General features: G+C 43.9%; 1 long non-coding RNA gene across 1 annotated transcript in view; it reads left to right on the forward strand.

Moving 5' to 3' along the window:
• Nucleotides 1–17,288, forward strand: part of LOC308474459 — a 115,457-nt gene that overhangs the window by 21,149 nt on the left and 77,020 nt on the right. The window contains exon 3 of the long non-coding RNA XR_013984735.1: nt 9,888–9,981. This is a non-coding gene — a long non-coding RNA (uncharacterized lncRNA). The remainder of the gene's footprint in view (nt 1–9,887; nt 9,982–17,288) is intronic.

A 17,288-nucleotide genomic window follows, 5' to 3' on the forward strand; every position in this document is an offset into this window, starting at 1 on the left:
GTTACCATATGTAGAAAAGGGGTACATTTTTCTCTGGCCATACTGAGCAGCAGGATAAAGCAACCTGCTTCAGGCACCACCATGGAGAGGGAAGTAGGTGAAAGCACAAACTGGTGTCTGAATGGTGTTGCAAATTTTTTTTTTTTGAAGTTTTGGCCCAGGGGAAGGGGCTCACAATTTGGGCTCCATTGAAGGTAGCAGCAGCTCTGTCTTTAGCATATGTGCCGCCGGGGTGCAAAGATCCGCCCAGTGCCCCCAAATTAACTTTTTTATGCTTATGTCAGACACCACGCTTACGCTTTATCTCTTGTTTATGAAAGAAGGGAGGAAAAAGAAACAAACTTTTTAATTTGCTCATTTATTTACAATACACTTATACTTAAGTGTACAACACCACCACACTTCAACTTATAAGTATTGTTTAAGCACCTGCTTAGGAGAAACACCCATCGTGTCAAAGGTGCCACAGACCCCTCTGCCACATAGCAGCTCAATACAATAAGTAACATAATATTTTGATGTAAAAGTTAATTTCAAGAGTTAATGACAAGTGCTGCTGTTGAGTCTATCAAGCGCCGCTGTTGTGAATAACAAGCACCGCTGCTGGTGCGGCGTTTCTTTCATAAATGAGTGCACAAAGTCCTTTAGTGAAACAGTAGGTATATGTTTTGGTAATACAGTACCTAGGTATACATGTATTTTGTTTTTCTAGCTTGATCAAAATTATTTATTATATCATAACAGGTAGATAGTTAAGAGCTTAGGTGGCTTCAGCGGCAGGCGCCTGGTGCCCCCCAGAATTCGGTACCCGGGTGCCCCGCACCCCTTGCACCCCTGGGTAAAGATGGTCCTGGGTAGCAGAATGCCTTTTCCTGACACTCTTTCCGTGGATCTGCAACAGTACAGATGCAGCCTAGCTACAGTTACTGTGCTATATAGTGATACCTCAGGTTACAGACTCCGCTAACCCAGAAATAGTACCTTGGGTTAAGAACTTTGCTTCAGGATGAGAACAGAAATTGCGCGGCAGCAGAGCAGTGGCAGCAGCAGCGGGAGGCCCCATTAGCTAAAGTGGTACCTCAGGTTAAGAACAGTTTCAGGTTAAGAACGGACCTCCAGAACGAATTAAGTTCTTAACCCAAGGTACCACTGTAATGTGTTTGGCGCTACTGTGCATCCTTCTTGGCTGTTTTTCCTTGGCTGGAATGGAGAAGTGGGCTCTGGGAATAAATGTGACCACGATGGTGCTAAAGGCTACAGAGGATTATCTCTCAATGCAGCGACAGAGCCATGCGCAAAGGGCTGGTTTGGTGTGTGTTTTTAAGCGGTTATTGCACGGTTCGTGGTTGTCTGTTTCCACCTCTAGCAAAGTGAATATATGTGGCAAGGGCTGCTTAAATTATTCATGAAAAGCTTTGCAATCTTGAATCCTTTAATTCTTTCATGTCTGTAGTACAAAAGGAAATGCCAATGTTCCCTGCTTATAGATTTTGTAAAATAAAATCCCCCAGCAAAGCTTGGCAGGTGAAACAAAAATTAATTGTAAAGCATCAGTTACTATATCGCTCACCGAAATTAACAGTCCTGCCGCCGAAGCAAACCCATAGATTAGCTTCTCTGATCTCTTGAGCTTGGCAAGTTGCCTTCTAGGCTCTTTCTCAATGCTCTGGAGGTTGGAAGCCAAGTATGCAAGGGGATGCCTTGATGTCAGTGAAACAGCCCAACGCTCTTGCTCCAGGCAATGATGAGGAGTTAAGATAGCGGGCCAAAAGATGAGGCAAGCGCTATACCCACAGGATGGATTCTGTTTGCATTGTCAGTTTCTTGTTTTGCCCAGTGGATTTCCATTAAAAACGGAATTTGCTTTTTCTTTTCTTTTTATGCCATCCCCCTGTGTTGTCCTTCCTTCAAAATTGTCATGCGCTCTCTTCAAAAGCTCCATGTGTGTTGCTCACAGTCAGTAAAGGCTGGTCTTTTTAGGGCAAATGGGGCATTGCCCCACCAACCTCATTCTGATCTCAGTCAGCCTTCTCCTTTGTAAAGCACAGTTTAAGGCTGCAGTCCTAAATACATTCATCCAGGAGGAAGGCCCCTTGAACTCAGTGCAGCTCATTCTGAGTAGGATTGCATGGCACAATGGCTATATGAACATTTAGCTGAGGATAAGGCCAACCAGACTCATGTCTGAGTAAGTATGCCCAGGCAAGGGGTTGGAGTTGGTGAGGCCTAGACACCTTCCTGCAAGTTGAAGCAAAACTCCTTCCTGATATTGGCTCTTCTCCCCTTCCTGAGCTGTGGGGCTCACCATGATCTCATTCAGCAACCCCTGAAGAAGCCTTCAATAAAGCAAATCACACCAGAGACACTCTCTCAGTCACCTCTGCCATGTATGTGTTCATGTGCAGGATCATATAGTTGTAGAGCTGGAAGGGACCCAAAGGGTCATTGAGTTAAACCAAACCCCCTGCAGGGGAGGAATCACAGCAAAAGAACCAGGTCTTATATTTATTGTATTTTAATTTTCTCTGATTGTCCATTGCCTTGGAGACCCATGGTCAGACAAAATGGTCAGACATATAAACATTGCAAATAAAAAAGCAATAGATTAGGAATCTGTTGAACATGCTGCTTTTGCTCTCTTTAACATGTTCCTAATTTTGATTATCTGCCCTGAGCCTTTGAGGAAAAGATGGGTTAAAATATTCAAGTCAAATCCACCCTTCTGGGTTTCACTGTAGTGCTGAGTATATTTCCTTCCTTCCTTCCTTCCTTCCTTCCTTCCTTCCTTCCTTCCTTCCTTCCTTCCATTTCTTTTTAAAGAACTTACTTTTTAAACATTTGGCCCAGATGTAAAAGAATAATAATAATACAACCCCCTCCGTGCATAAAGAATACATAACTTTGACATCCCTCCAGTTTGGAATACCACTGCCAGGCCTGGAGATGTGTTTCTGCTCCATGAATTATTGCATGTTTGAGGCTGGAATGGCCTATGTGTGTGTTCCCTCTGCCAAGGCACAAACGCACATTTTTATCAAATTTGTCAGGTTAAACTCCTGTTCGCAGCTAAAAGGCACCCGCAGCTGCAGTGCATTTGTGAGGATGAATGAGCCGGGAAGGAAAAAGGCTTTTGCTGTGTGGCTGCTATTTTAATGTGCAATTGAGCCCCTGAGATGCTCTGTTCTAGTTCAGTAGTTCTAAGAGGAGCAGTTCCCTAGGGGTCTTCAGTACCCAGATTAATTGAAATAACTCCAAGGGTTTTTCTTAATTCCTGATCCCTCCCCTGTGTTCTCTCTCTGTCTTGTTTTCGCACTCCGAAAACTGAATTTTATTTTCAATGGCTAGGATGAAAAACACAATTCAAACTGAGTTAGCGTGAAGCTGAGAGGGCCACTCTGTTCTCCAAAACAAAATGCTCCGGCGGGTACAGAGAGGCCAAGCATATTTGGGACATTCATGAATGAAACCTGAATACAAACCACGCTGGAAAGTGGAAACTATTCCCCCCCTCCTTTTGACCTTCTCAGTTGGTTTGGAACTCCTTTGATCGTAATCCAATGCAGACATTTTTGGCCATGTGAGAACACGGCTTGGGATTTGTCAAGCTTGTGAGCATGTGCTGGAGCAGTTCTAATCTGTGTATATATTGTTGTTCCACCCTATGGATAATAATACACAAAGGAACCTCTTCTATAAATACCGCCAAACACAGTGGCAGGGATTAGTTTTCTCCATTCAACTCAACCTTTGGCTGAAACCCAAGCAGCACATCTCACTGCCCAGCTTCTTTGTGCTGGTCTCTGAAATACTTTTGCACACTTTTGCTGTTTTCTTGGTTGTGGTGGAAGCACCTTGGGATAGATGGACTAGAAGGTGATTGAGGCACAGGAAAAGGGCAGGAGTCAGCCATGGGTGGTTGCACAAAGAAATCTAGTGTTTTGATCCAGCTGCTGCACCAGTTTCTGTGTGTCCTAATAGGGTGAGAGTGCTCTATAGAGAACGATAGGGAGAAACTGATAGACCATGCCTATCCTTAAGAGTGACTATTCTCATCAAGGCAAGGAGGAGCTACTCAATGTTAGCAAGGTCACTTAAATAACACAAATGGAGCCCAAAGAGGTCTTGATAACACTTAACAGACAAACTGAATGAAAACAATGTATAATTTTAGAAGAACTGAGAGGCTTTCTCTTTCATAGATCTTAGATCAGGCCTTGTACCATGAGGACATTTGACCAACCATACAAAAGAAGATACCTCAAAACTACACAGCCATTCAGAAGACATGCTACCTCAGTGAAGGTCATGCCACTCTTCCTGGTTGCTAAGCAACAACTCCACCCATCCCCCTCTTTAGATGACTTTAACACTAACAGAATTAGCCTTTAAGTTGCACACTTGCTGCTGCACTTCCAGCACTCCATACTTCCTAGGTTAGGGGGGTAATGCAGTGTTCTTAACACCAGTGCTATTAGATAGGACACCTGTTCAGGTCATAGTAACTGTGTCCTCCTAGGGCAGGCATCCCCAAACTCGCCCCTCCAGATGTTTTGGGACTACAACTCCCATCATGCCTAGCTAACAGGACCAGTGGTCAGGGATGATGGGAATTGTAGTCCCAAAACATCTGGAGGGCTGAGTTTGGGGATGCCTGTCCTTGGGGATGCCAGATCATGGAGGATAGAGGGTAAGGGACGTGCCACTGAGCCCTTCAATGTCATTAAAGCTTTGAAGAATGAGAGAAATGGTCTTCCATTGGGACCACTTGCATGAGAAAAGTGCCAACATAATCCAGTCCACATAATATGGCAGATCTACATGTTATAGAGATGACTGAAAGGAGCAGAGAGAAGGATTTCAGGCATAACAGATGCTTCTGGAAAGGAGGAACTAGGACTGGAAGCAGCTGATGGGGATGGGAAGCACAATTTCTTGAAGAGGGGATGGGGAGACTCCAGCACTTTAAAAGGGGATTGGCCTTGAGAATCATTAGGTGGGTTTAAAGAATCTGGTGCAGAAAGGTACAAAGGGGGATTTAAGAAGCTGTGCGATATTCTTTGCCTTGATAGATGTCGCAAACCCCTTTACTCTCCAATCGTCTCTGCCCACACAAACACTGCAATTTTTTGTGATTTGCTAGAATTTGTTAAAATACAAAGTTTAGTACAGAGCACTCCAACACAAATCATCTTAATGAAGTGGAGGGGAGCCAATTTAACCTTTACATTTGGGTTTAATAATCTGAATGAATTAATGTGACTATATTCACTTTTAAAGTCATTTTTGAGATTAAAAGGCACTGCTAATTTTGGCTCAAATAGATTGATTCTGGAACACTGTAGTATCTTGGATTTCGACCTTGAAGGGAACTCAAAGGAGAAAAAATGTTTTAATTTGTCCCCCACCTAGGTAAGCTAGAAGTACTATCAGAGTTCTAGCCAGGCCAAATGGCTTGAGGAGGGTGGGAAGCAGGGCCAGTGAGGTGTGTGGCCAGGGGAGAGGGGAGTGGCTTGAGGAAAATCACATGGACCAGATAGAGAGCCCTAGAAGGTTTCCTACACCTGCTCGAAGAGCTACTCCACACCCTCTCTCAGCAACAGTTACCCTTCAGATTACTCGACTGCTTCCCTCTCTGGTCCATCTGTCTCCAGCTTTCTTTCCTGCCGGAGTACCACCTGCCTGCTACCTGTTTGCCTTCTTTAGTACGTGTGAGTCTTTGGACCTGAGCTCCTGACATGCCGTGACAACTAGATATTCTATGTTGTTTCCATGGTTAAGCATTTGCATACAGGAATGACTTAATTGTGGTTCTATCATTTATCACGACTCTGTTTACTCCCTGTTTCCTTTCATTATCCTTCTATGTACGGTTTGGATGAAAACATCTGTAAAAAATCAGGACTGGTCTACCCATTTGAACACATACATGTTGGGTTGGGCCAGGTTAAGCGTACACGCTCTGTTTCCCAAAGCAACGATTCTTGGCGTTGTTAAATTCCTTTCTGAGGATTTGTGTTGACAAAAATGCTGGGTGGGGAAAAGGGAAAACAAAGTTGTTAGAACTGGAAAGCTTGTGCAATGCAGCACAAGGTGAGTCCCACGCTCAGGGTCATTAGGAAAGGGATTGAAAATAAAACTGCCCTAGGGCTTCTTCACACAGTGCATAGTTGAATAATGAAATTTGCTCATACAAGAAGCAGTGATGGCCACCAGCTTGTAATACTTTAAAAAGAGGATTAGACAGATTCATGGAGGATGTGGCTAACAACGCAAAATAAGGTAAAGGACCCCTGGAGAATTAAGTCCATTCAAAGGCGACGATGGGGTTCCAGCACTCATCTTGCTTTCAGGGTGAAGGAGCTGGCATTTGTCCACAGACAGCTTTTCAGGTCATGTGGCCAGAATGACTAAACCACTTCTGCCACAACAGAACACCTTGACAGAAGCCAGAGCACATGAAAATGCTGTTTACCTTCCTGCCACAGCGATACCTATTTATCTACTTGCAGTGGTGTGCTTTCGAACTGCTAGGTTGGCAGGAGCTGGGATAGAGCAATGGGAGCTCACCCTGTCAAGGGGATTCAAACTGCCGACCTTCCGATCAGCAAGCCCAAGAGGCTCAGTGGTTTAGACCACAGTGCCACCCTCGTCCCTAACAATGGCAAATAGCTATGCTCTACTCACCATGTTGGAGGCAGTATACCTCTGAATATTCCTGGGAACTGCAGGAGGGGGAAATGCTGATACACTCATGTCTATCTTGCAGGCTTCCCATAGGCTTCCCATAGTCGGTCACTGTGAGAACAGGATGCTAGACTAGATGAGCCTTTTCTCGATTCAGAAGGTTTTTCTTATTTTCTTCTTCTGATTTTGATAATTTATGACTTTTTAATCTGATTTTTCATTTTAAAAGGCTACTGATAGAAAAGAATTTTTTTTTATAAAAAAGTCTCTCTTCATGGAAGATACACAGGAGTGTATTGACTGTACTGTACAATGTGGGGAGCTCCTTTCTAAGCATAGAATCTTCACATGTAGGACAAGTCCCTAACTCACTGAAGGTTTGAGACCCATTGGGTACCCTTCACCTGGTTTAGTTAGCCAGTCAAGGCCATTTCCCGGGGTATGGCCGCTGTCCCATGCTTACAACTTCAAGGAGTCACAGGTGAGAGCTCAGTGCAGGGTGGGGACCAAAGGTGGGCAAACTACCCCAGAAGGAGTACAGCATGCCCCCCACCAGAGGTACTACCCCTCCCCTAACATTGCATGCAATCAATTATGATTATGACATTGGTAATATCAAAGGGATTTATGAATAGGTTATACTTTGTGACAGGAAATTAACAATAGCTGGTTTCGGCATTGAAACGTGTGTGAAGGGGGCGAGAAGGGATGGGCAAGTCTGTCAACACAACATGAAGAAATTTAGGAAGGACCAAAGTTCATCTGGTCCTACCTCCTGTCCAAATGCAAAATCAAATCCCCTGTCAAAAACCCCCATCATCCTCACTTGAATAAATGCAACAGCCTTTTTGTGGGACAAACTCTCCATTCGCTTTTCTTTCAGTTAGTCCCACCCTTTACAAAGTTGCTATTTCAAGTCTGAAGCTGGTAGGCAAAGTGGGCTGTGTGCTTTCCTGCACACTTTTCACAGTCCAGCTGGGAGTGCTCTTTGGATTTCCTTCCTTTGCAGATTTTTCCTGCTTTCTTTCCCTTTCTTTGAGGCCAGGGGCAGGGGAGCTGTTTCCCCACACAGACACTGCATCTCTTTCATTTATTTTGGCTCCTGCGTCACGGTGAGCCTTGACAGATGCTCATCTGCTGAATGTGTTTGCTAGGAAATAGCAAAAGGGACTGATTAAAAGTAACAAATTACCGACGTTTGCTACTGAAAGGGATACTGACAGAACACTGATATTACAGAAATGCAGAAATACATTCAGAAGGAGAGATCGGTTTTGGAATTGGGATAGGAGGAAATAGTGCTAGTTCCAAGACCCCCTAATTGTCATTTGCTACAGGGCCTGAATGGAATCTAAAGCAGTCGTAGATGTTGATTTTGCATGAGAACTGAGATGCAACAGCATGGTGTGTTTGAACTGCTTGTCTGTTCTGTGTTGGGGGGCTGTGTGGGCCACAAATGTGGCCCAGGAATCAGATTCCTGAGAAATATTTGGAGCGTATGGAGTGAGGAAGAAGGATGCAGCTGTGTAAACTCAAGATCCCACCTCTATACAAAGTAAACAAGCAAATTCTCAACCCTGCTCAGGCCCTGAAATCTTCAGATATGTTCCTATTAAAGTGTCAGATTCCTAAACTACTGGTCACAAGGCTCTTGTTCATGAGCACCAAATTCTAAGAAGGAAATAGAAGCAGCAGCTGAAGATGGGATGAAGATCATGAAACTTTCCCCCTGCAGACCCTATTTAGGAAGGGGCTGCTCAGTTAACAACACAAGAACCACCCTCCAGAGGCTCATCTAGTCCAACATGCTGTTCAACCCGATGACAATGTGAAGCCCACAAACATGACCCGTGTGCATCAGCACTCTCCCCAGCTGCTGGTATTCAGCAGTATATTGCCTCCATCAGCATGGATACACCATAGCCTTATCTTCCATGAATCTGTCTAATCCTAGCAGGGGAGATACCATGCTCATGATGGTGGTTTTCTCAGGCAGTTGTTCTCTGCAATTTCCCCAAAATGCATAATTTGCATAGTCCTCTTCTAAAGCCAGCCATGCCAGTGGCCATCGCTACCTGTTTCCTGGCAAGATTATGGGGATGACGTACAAAGGTGGTTAGTATTAATTCACTCTAATCTAACAGAGCGCCATGGACAGCACAAGGGTATATATTATTCCAAATGAGAATCTTCACACAGTGATCTACATGCATGTTCAGACTCTTGAAAAGTGTTCCCTTTTAATAACTTTTCACTTTTCTCCTTACCTTAAAAGAACAGGAAAAATACAGTGTGTATTTAGCCAAGGATGACTGAAATGGTGAGCCTGCTGTAGAGCTATATTCATCCTTTTTTGGCCAGACACATGTCCTTACCCAGACAATTGAACTTAGAAGCAACCACTTCTTCCTGTTTCCAGCAGAAGATGACTCTGCTAACTTGTTGTCCCATGTGACAATCATGATGTCACTCACTTGCCCATCTAAGGCTGTGTTCCAAGTTACAAAAAACAAAACAACCTCATGCAGATTGGCTTCTCCTCCTTTTTAAAGTGCCAAATGAATATTAAACTGGATGAATATGTCAAGCAACTGACTGTTGTTGTCTTTAAAGCAGAAAGCCTTTCTGAAGCAGGGTGAGAGGTAGCTAAGAGAGAGTGGAAATCAGCAACATGAACTAGCATGCATTCCTGTCATTAGATGGATAAAGGCAGGGAGAAGCAGGAAAAAATATCTGCACTAAGTATGTCTATACACACTCATATATAGAGAGAGGGGGGATCTATTATGTGTTCCTATCTCATGTTCAAAAGTAAATTACATGAATTATTATTTATTCTATTTTCATTTATATGCTATGGTTTATTATTTCACTGAAACTTGTGAGAAGTGCCTACCTTCAGGCCATAAAGTGGGCCCTTTAAGATACTCTAGTGCTCCAAAAGGCGAGGGTGGGGGGAGTCTAGAAGAGATGGATTAAGTAGAAACTTAAAAGGCCTCAGTGCACTTCCATCCCTTGTCAGAGCAAGCTGTTCACTAGGAGGCTTCCTTGACACTTCGACAACTGGCCTACCTTGCCCTGTGGATGGTTCTATGGGAATAGAATGAAACATCTTCTGTAGAAAGGATGAACAATTGCTGTTCCTCATTTTAAACACCGTTCAGAAACTTTTCGTTAAGTCAGTATTTCCATTTTCTCTCCAGATTTCTCTTGGAGACCCTTGCTCACTCCTGAATCCGTTCCAGTTTGTCAACATTCTGTTTCAAATATGGTGCCCAGAAGTAAACACAGTACAAGGTTTGTTTTCGAGAAGGAAGAGGGGGGAAAGCAGACACAAAACACAACCTGATATATATCTGAACTCCTTATGTTTTTATTGGGATTTTCTTGGGGTGAACCCTATTAGATGCATCACTAGTCTAGAAATTTGCCTTTGCCAATAAGACCATCTGTTCTATTCACTGAGCTTGAAATCTCTGGAGTGTTTCTCACAGCCTCATAAACGAACAGCCCTTTTTACGGTCACAGTATTCTGCGTCAACTCTGTGAACAATGGGAGAGTACCCAGGAGGTCCCTGCAGGAAGCAGAACTTCCCTTGTATAATTAACTGGGTGGGAGGCTGGGGAATGCAGATAGTACATGAGACACATCAGACAAACTGCTGAAACAATAAACAAACAAATGAGCAAGTCCCATTTCCTCTTCAGGAACTGTTGTTCCCATTGCTTCCTTATCCCAGGGCCTCCAATTGCATCCCCCACCCCCCCAAAAATCCTCCTTTGCTTACAGCAAGTGTTTTAACCCCTCATGGGCACTGCCTTTGAATAAACTGGCCCAGCCTAAATTTAGCCACAGGCTTCAGCTTTTCCAGCAGGCAGAGGTGAAGTTTGGCACATTTGAAAGTCACATTTTTTCACTGCTTATTGCTGTGTTAAAATAACAGAGTTCAGAAGCACAGAGGGACATGAGGCTAGATACTCCAAGGTGCTTATGCAAGGCAGAACTATTCATCTGCCAGCCCCTCACCCCATCAAACAACACAGTCCAGACTTCAGTTTGTCACAGGCAGGGAACAGGTGCAAACATGCAAAATTGCCTGCAAAGTCCAAATGAATCAAGAAAGAGTTACTACAAGTGGAAGGTAGCCCCTGCTAGCCAACCTGTTTTAGCTATGAAATTCTTTTCCTGTCTCATTGATGGCAATCAGTCTGAGCCCAAGGATGAACAAAATATCACCAAGTGAGGCGCCTCCCTTTACTTTCCTTACAAATTCTCAGAACATAAGATGAGTGCTGGTTTTGACTTATAAAGCCTTAAACAGCTCAGGACTGCGGTATCTCAAGGACTGCTTCTCTACATATGAACCTACCTGGACCCTGAGATCGTCTTCTGAGGCCCTTCTTCATGTGCCTCCTCCTCGAGAGGTCCAGAGGGTGGCAACACGAGAATGGGCCTTCTCTGCAGTGGTTCCCCATCTATGGAATGCTTTCCCCAGGGAAGTTCGCCTGGCACCTTCATTATACACCTTTAGGCACCAGGCAAAAACGTTCCTTTTTAACCAGGCCTTTGGGTGATCTGATTTACATCCTATGCAATTTTAAAATGTGCTTTGGGGGGGTATTGGGTTGTTGTTTTTATTTTTATTATGTATTTTGTGGTTTTATATCTTGATTTTATTTTATTTTTAAATAATATTTATTGATAATTTCAAGATTACAAAAAAATAAAAAATAAAAAAACAACAACACTACAATACAAAAAAGAAAAAGAAAAAAATAAATAAAAAAGAGAAAAGCACAAAATATACGACAATACAGCAAAAGAAAATAAAGAAGAAAAAAAGGAGAAAAAAACACAAATCTCAAATTGCATATCCATACTTTCCATTTGCTTGTTTCATTGACCTCCTCACACCTCCCTTTTTGTATTCTAGTTTGATAATTATTTCAGCAAATTCTTTCCATCTTTCTCAATTTTTGTTATAAAATTTATCTTAACAATTTAACCTAATAATTAACTCAACAAATCCTTTCCATCTTTCCCCATATTCTGTTATTCAAATTATCTTAATTTATTTAACCTTATCTTACCCCTATGTACCTTAAGACTTAAATCTTAATTTTCAAATATACATAGCTCCTGATAACATTTCTGCTAGAGTCGTATAGTTTCATTCCCACATTTCCCCTAATATTCATTAAACTGATTCTAAAATACAAAATTTCCATTGTAAATTCTCTTTCAATCATCATCCAGTGTCTCTTCTTCCTGGTCTCGGGTTGTGTCAGTCCTTACTGTCCATTCCATCTAGTCCATCAACCTGGAAGCCTTATGTCCGAGGCCCTTAAGTCTCTTCCATGTCCCTTCTGCAATTCTTCTTCATCTTGTTGGTGCTTGCCCTTTTCCTAGTCTTTTGTTGGTCTCTGTCTTAAGTTTCTTTCCTTTCTCATTGAGGAGTAGTTCTCTGGGTGATTCCAACCCAAAATTGTCTCCATCACCCTTCATCCAGCTCGCCCATTCCCCACAGTCCCACTCCCCACAGTCCTCGATATAATCCAAAATGTATTTAAAATCAAATTTCAAGATCTCTCCAAAGCTAGGAATCTCCTCATCTCCAGACTCCCCTTTTCCACTCCAATTTCAATCTTCAATAACAGCGGCTTATGCTCCTGTAGGGCCTCGGGTCTCTCCATTTGTACTATTTGAGGTGCAGCCGCATCCTCCTCCATTGTCATCTGCACTTGCCCAGTCAGTACAAATTCATAGGTTGGTTCCTGACTGATTTCTGTATCAATGTTCCCTGTTTGTCCACAGTTATCAACCACAACAGTCAAATCCATTTTCTCATTCATCAAGTCCATCTTCTCATGCATCTGTTCCAGCAAAGCATTTGTCTTGCATAGAGCAAGAACCCAGTCTCCCTCCCAGCTCATCTTTGTTCAAGGTCAGAAAAGACTGTTCCCACAGTCTTAATCTCACAGATGTTGGGTCTCAAATATCCTATAGCAACAATTTAGCAAGCTCCCTCTAGAGGAGACAAACTATTTGTATCCATATTTTTTTTGAAGACAAAGGAAAGTTACTTTCATTTTTCAGGTATTTCAGATGTTTTTCAGATATTTTGTTTCTTTAAAATGCAAAAGGCAACATTAGAATCCACTTGTTTCTCTTCACTAGCTATCTGTCAAAGTATTACGTTCACAGTCAATGAACCTCTCCAACAGTTTCTGTCTCTGACACCCCGTTCCCAGGTTAAAGACGGTGGAAACTTATCCTTCTTCACTCCCTCTCCTGCCAGGATTAAACAGAGTTCCCCACCCTTTTCTCCTGCTTCCAAGGGGGGTTTCAGTAGCTCTGAATGAAGGAACTTTAGTCTTTTTTGACAGCTCCCAGCTTTAGATTGCAAATTTTTTGCTTTAGTCTATATACAAAAAAGCGGAAGGCGGACTTCCTGTTTGCACCTTCCCACTTCGATACCAAATTAAACAATTTCTTGATCCAATTTTCCGTTTCTACTCACGGGTACTTGTTTTAAATCGAATTGACCTCAGGAAAAAGTCAGCACTCTCTGGCAATGGCTGTGCGGCTTCACTCCGTGAAAGTAGCAGTCAGTTCGTAGCACCGCGCTTCTCACCCCACTTCGCTCCGGAGCCCCTAGATGGGATTCCCTGCGAGTAGGGGGGCGCTTCTGGTGCCCTGCTGAACCCCACGTTCCCAGGCTTCCTCCGCCTGGGATTTCTAGCGGGTCCCCACCTTCACCGCAGCGGGAAGACCCAGTTTCCACGGAGCCCGTTCCTCTGGTCGGAGGAACTCCGCCATTCACCAATGGCGCTGACCCGGAAGTGATATCTTGATTTTATACTGTGAACCGCCATGAGACCCCCTGAGTATAGGGTGGTATATAAATAAAATAAAATAATCCTGTTGGATTAGGCCAATAGCCCATTTGGTTCAGCATTCTGGCCAGTGGCTTCCCAGAAGTCTGTGGGAAGCCTGCAAGATGGACATGAGTCCAACAGCACTCTCCCCACCTGTGATTCCAAGATACCAATATTCAGATAGTCATTGTGGCTAGTAGCCATGGGGAGGGGGTTGGACTGGAGAAGGGGTGTGGGGTGGCATTTGACCCCTGGATGCCAATGGTGAATGCAGTCCTCTGACCACAGAAGATTAGCCACCCCTAGGCTGTTTCTCCACTTACAATCAACCTGCACAATCATATCAACTCAAACATTACTAAACACAATAAGCTCCCTGTGGCCTCCTTGCAAAGGAAACCACACCTCAGAAAGCACAGCACCCCTGGAATCTCTCCGTGCTCAGAGAAGTGGAATGATTGCAAATGGCATACAGCCTTTCATTAAGTAGGAAGAGAAACATATGTGTGAAAAGTGGTGTGGGGCTAATCCATCTGCCCACCAAGAGCCCTGCTGGCCTGGGCACTTACCTTGTCATGGCTGACCTCGCAGGGGAAGAATAGAAGCCAGCTGCAGCCAATTTGAAACACCTGGGCAGACCGATTTAAAAGGATGCTGCTGCTGCTGCTGCTGAATCAATCCTCTTAGTTGTATGATTTGTGAGGTTCTGGCGCTCAGTTCTGTTTGCTGCCTGTATGTTTTTTGAAGCAATGGTGGGTGTGGTAGTTGGTCTGAGTAGCTGGGTGTTTATAGCTGAGGGGGGAGATCCAGATGAGCTGGAATATTGATGAGGTAAAGTTGTTGGTGTGTTTCTTCTCCAGATAGAGGCTTGGAGGGCTGCATGTGCTCTGGGCCTGAGGTTCCCCATCGCTGTTGTAGCAGCAAAGCACTGGAATGATCTGTGTGGGTTGTGTTACGTGAAACAAGCATTACAATGGTTGCTCCAGCTGATGGCTTATTTGTTATTACTTTAAATACACTCTGTTGGCATTAAGCACAGCAAGAACTCTAGTAAAATAGGAATGGTGACATTTAAAAATGAAGGCTCTCAAATAGGCTTTTAATCTCTTTCTAATAAGAAAGTTATCTGCTAAACACCAAGTTTAACAGTCATGTAATAAGTCCATATCTATAATATGGCTAATCATGGGTGGGATATGCCTTAATGCTTGGTGTTTAATTAACCTATAAAGCACTTCCTCTTCTTTTTTTGCTCCATCTAAATTACTCTTGTAGCTCTACAACTATTTAAAGTCTCTGAAAGTGTTCTTAGTTAAATATTTTTGCCAACTGTCTGCATTACGCTGCTGGAGAAAGGGGGGGAGGAAGATTCCTGGATATTTTTGAGGAGAGGTTTATTAGGTATGGGCAGATCTTGAACAGGACTGTCTTCTCTTGGGAAAGGATTCCCCAAAATTCAGAAATGGCCACTACCAATTCTGGAAGAAATCTTCTCCATAAAAATGCCAGCTTGCAAATGTACACACAATCCTAGTTAAAAATCTATTTAACCCCTACCACCACACAGGGGCGGATGAAGGCGTCGTGACACCCGGGGCTGGGCGTTGCTATGTAGGGCACATGTGTGGCGTCGCTATGTACGACACATGCGCCGTATGTAGTGATGCTGCACATGCGCTGTACATAGCGGTTTGCTGGCGCCACCGCTCCAGCACCATACGGACCCTTCCGGGATCCCTCCGTTGCTGCTACACCCATGAATGGAGGCTCCTCTACATGTGGCTGTAGCAGTGATGGAGGGATTCCACCGCTGTCCGTCCGGCGTTCAAGCAGCGCCGACAGCAAACCGCTATGTACAGTGCATGTGCAGCGTCGTTACGTACAGCGCATGTGTGCGATGCTGCACATGCGTTGTACATAGCGGTTTGCCGCCGGCGCCGGGATCCTCCACTTGCAGCTGCAGCCATGAACGGAGGATCCTCCACATGCGGCTGCACGATGGCTGCTTGCGGTGCCGCGAGCCCCCGCAGGGTGCCTTGTCACCCCCCCAAACATGGCACCCGGGGCACGCTGCTCCCCACCCCCCATTGCAACACCACTGCCACTGCATTAATATTGTAATATCCAGTATTCATGTCAAAACTGATATTCTGGGTGGTAGAATGTGTCTCACTACCATTGTGCTAGCAGTAATCCTTTCACCAACAGTGCCCTGGCTTAGTGCTACATTGGATCCATCTATTCTGTTCTTTCTCTGAGTGGGGCTCTTTCCTTTTACACTGATATTTTCTCTCTCTCATGATGTTAAATGTAAAAAGCAAAACAAAACAAATTCTGCTCACTATCCCTGTGGACTACCTATTCCCTTAGTCTCTTGGTTTTAATCTCTTAAAGAATTGTGTTACATCTAGGTAACAGATGACAGAGAAAAAAATAGCATCTCTATTTTTAACTTTCTCAAGAATAGGTTCCTCTTGTGTTTTAGGGATTTCGTTTATGAAGTAGCATATAAATATCTTCATTTATTGTATGTTGATATGACTTATTACTTGGGGGGCCCACCAGGTGGCACATTGGAAGATGGCCGACAATAACATCTCTCCGACCCACACGAGGTAATTAAGAGGCTGCTATGGGAAGTATGCAGTCTTCCCGACCCCCAAGGAGATGGGGGGGACTGCCTTGCCAGCGGTGTCCATAATGCACCCCCGGAATCGAAAGAAGGGGGTGCCAGACACTTGGCACGAGCCCTTGGTGAAGTCGGCTCTTCCTGACGCTGTCTCCAATTAGCGTTCCAGTTACAGATAGGTAGCCGTGTTGGTCTGCCATAGTCAAAATAAAAAAAATCCTTCCAGTAGCACCTTTAAGACCAACTAAGTTAGTTCTTGGTATGAGCTTTCGTGTGCAAGCACACTTCTTCAGATACACTGAAACAGAAGTTGCCAGATCCTTCTATATAGTGAGAAGGTGGGGAGGGGTATTACTCAGAAGGGTGGTGGGAATGGGAGATTGGCAGATAGCTGGGATGAGCCTGCTGACGACTCTTAACGACTGTAATGGGTCTTACAGGAAAAGGCAAGGGGTGAGAAGGTGAGAAATGGCTTAGTCATGTATAATGGGATAAGAATCCAATGTCTTTGTTCAAACCAGGTTTCTCCATGGTTTTAAGTTTGGTAATGAGTTGCAATTCAGCAGCTTCTCTTTCCAGTCTATTTCTGAAATTCCTTTGTAGTAAAACAGCTACTTTGAGATCTTGTATAGAATGTCCTGGGAGATTAAAGTGTTCTCCTACTGGTTTCTCTGTTTTGTGATTCTTGATGTCAGATTTATGTCCATTTATTCTTTGGCGTAAGGTTTGGCCTGTTTGTCCAATATAGAGAGCTGAAGGACACTGTTGGCATTTGATGCCATACACAATGTTAGATGATGAGCAATTGAATAGTCCCGAGATGGTATGTGTGATGTTGTTGGGGCCAGTAATGGTGTTGTCCGGGTGTATGTGGCAGCAAAGTTGGCATCTGGGTTTATTGCAGGCTCTGGTGCCAGTGTCCGTGTTAAGTCTGGTTGTAGTATTATTGTGGGTTAGGAGTTGTTTAAGATTGGGTGGCTGTCTGTAGGCAATGAAAGGTCTTCCTCCCAGAGCTTGAGAAAGAGAACTGTCATTGTCCAGGAGAGGTTGTAGATCTCTGATGATGCGTTGTACAGTTTTAACTTGGGAGCTGTAT

The sequence above is a fragment of the Podarcis pityusensis genome (assembly GCF_964106645.2).
Source record: "Podarcis pityusensis genome assembly, chromosome: 3".
Taxonomy (NCBI): domain Eukaryota; kingdom Metazoa; phylum Chordata; class Lepidosauria; order Squamata; family Lacertidae; genus Podarcis; species Podarcis pityusensis.